Genomic DNA, 2929 nt, shown 5'->3' on the forward strand with positions numbered 1-2929 from the left:
TCTATTCTTGTACAGGTGGAAGACTAGGCAGCTGCTACAGTCACAACAACATATTTGATGGATGGTGTGGCTTCAGCGATAACATTTATTGCTACTACAGTTGCAAAATCAGTGGGTCCACCCATTGTTGTTCCTGCACATTCGATAGATTCTCAGATAAGTCATGGCGGTCCTACTCAAGTTGGGTTTTCGGGTGGATATGGATGTATTTCGTGCATTCATAATTTGGAGGATTCTTTATATCATCCTCCGGGATTCTCTAATTTTGTGGGTGAAGGTGGATTTTCAAAAGGGACATTTAATAATCAATCTTTTTTGAATGAAATTCAAAAAACTCTTGACATTGGAAGAGATTTGGGATATAATATGGATGAATGCTTTGATCGGGTAAAAGAAATTATTGAAGGTTACAAGGATAGACAAGGCTTCTCATGAATTGTTTTTCCATTAATATTCAAGGGGCGGTTGTAGTAACAAGCGGGTTTGGGTTAGAGCTTTATGTCAAAGACATAAGGTGAATTTCTTAGCTATTCAAGAAACAAAGTTGGAAGCTTTTGGTGTGGGTATGGTTCGTTCTTTTTGGGGAAATGTGTCGCTTTCTCATGCTTTATCTCATTCTCATGGGGCCCCGGTTGTTATTCTTGTTATATAGGATCCAGATAGATTTTCTTAGCCACAGTTGTTCATTTATGATTACTTTGTAGCGGTTGAGGTGGTTTTGTTAACCTCAAGTTTGGATATTATGTATGTGTCATTTTATGCTCCTTAAGGGGTCGAGCGCAAGAGACAACTTTGGATGCAACTTCATCAAATGATTAGTTCTTTTCCTAGAGATTGTATTTTGATGGGATATATAAATGTAGTTTGGGACGAACATGAGAGATTGGGTTCCCATTTCTATTCGGCTTCGACTAGTACTTTCAATCAGTTTATTTATCAAATCGATTTGATTAATATTTCTATAGGAGGCCATCAGTTTACTTGGAGTGATAAGCGTGGTTCTATATTTAGTAAAATGTATAGATTCTTGGTTATAAAGGGTGTTACACTTTTCCACATCTTACCGGACTGGTTTTGGAAAAGAATATCTCTAATCACCATCCTATTATTTTGTTGGAGCATAGATTTGATTATGGTCTGTATCCATTTCATTTATTTCATTCCTGGTTTGATATAGACGGTTTTGAAGGAGTGGTTCGGGATTCGTGGTCACAATTAACTATGGGGGTGGTCCTTGATAATCTGGGGGTTATTTTTAACAAGAAATTAAAACTTCTCAAAGCTAATATTCTAATTTGGAATGCTAGTAGTCGATTTCGCATTGGGTCCAAAAGACTTGAGTTGCAGGATTTGCTTGAGTCTATTGATTCTAGCCTCATGGTTGATGATGGTTCTCCTGCCTTACGTGAACAACAGATTATAGTTCAAAAGGAGCTTTAAAATTTAGATCATATGTCTCAGGTGAATTTAGCACAGAAGGCGAAGATCCGGTGGGGTATTGAACGAGATGAGAATTCGAGTTACTTCCATGGTACCATCAATAGAAAGAGACGCCAGATGGCTATTCGTGATGTTTTTAAGGATGGGGTGTGGGTTGATGAGTCAATTTTGGTAAAGGAAGAATTCATATCGTATTATTAATATCTTTTTTAAAATCACATAGGAAATCATCCTAAAACTGAATCTAGCCTTTTCTAAACTCTTTCGGATTCTCAGGTTCACTTTCTACAGGCTCCTTTTACCCAAGAAGAAATTAAAAGGGTGGTTTTGGGATTGTGGTTCATCTAAGGTTGTGGGTCCCGATGGTTTTTCTTTTGGGTTCATAAAGAGTTATTGGGATCTTATTAAGGACACGTGGTCACTTTTTTCATGAATTTTCGCAGTCACTTGGCTATTCTGAAGGGGTACAACGCCTCTTTCTTTACAGTTATTTTCAAATCCAGAGACCCAAAGATCGTTAGAGACTTTAGACTTATTAGTCTAATTGGTTGCCTATATAAGATTATTGGTAAGATATTAGCTTATAGGTTAGCAGAGGTTATTGGTTATGTTGTGAGTCTAGAGCACTCTGCTTTTATTAAAGGCAGACATATTTTAGTTGGCTTGTTTCTTCTTAATGCGATTGTAGCTTGGTGCAAGGCTTCTAAAAATCCACTTCAAATTTTTAAAGTGGATTTTTAAAAATCATATGACTCTTTTTCATGGGAGTGTCTTCATAAGATCATGCATGTTATCAGTTCTGGTTCGTTGTGGTGTGGTTGGATTCTAAAGATGTTAAGATATTCTAAAGCTTTGGTTTTGGGTAATGGCTCCCCTACACAGGAATTTCATATTCAAAGAGGTTTGAGATAGGGAGATCCTCTTTCCCGGTTTCTTTTTATTTTGGCTAATGAGGATTTACATGTAGCCTTGGAGAGGTCCCGGCTGGCTAGTATTTACATAGGAATCTCTGTTAATGGCATTGCGATTTCACAGCTTCTCTATACTGATGACGTAATGTTGCTTTGTAACGTCCCAAATTTTCACAACCAAAATTTTCATTTTTAAATTAAGTAAAAACATTGTTTCATAAAACCAAGTCAAGAAGCCGAAAGTATCAGAATACAGTCATCCCAAAAAATCAGAGTATAAAATGCAAAATCATGAAAACTGTTAATGAATGTGTATAGTCAAGCCTTCGCCTTCCCACGATTATCTAGGGGTACCTGAAACACGTTTAAATCATCAACTATAAGCACGAAGCGTAGTGAGTTCCCCAAAATATTACATACAACACAACATAATAAACAATTATGGGTTATCAGCAACACTGGGACTATCAACAGTTATGAGGACTATCAGCAGTCCTATGGGCTCACAACAGCTCTGTGGGTTATCAGCAACCCTATAGGTTATCAGCGATCCTACGGACTATCGGCATCCTTGGAGT

The sequence above is a fragment of the Lactuca virosa genome, chromosome 4, assembly GCF_052849685.1.
Source record: "Lactuca virosa cultivar CGN04683 chromosome 4, Lactuca_virosa_CGN04683_v6, whole genome shotgun sequence".
Classification (NCBI taxonomy): domain Eukaryota; kingdom Viridiplantae; phylum Streptophyta; class Magnoliopsida; order Asterales; family Asteraceae; genus Lactuca; species Lactuca virosa.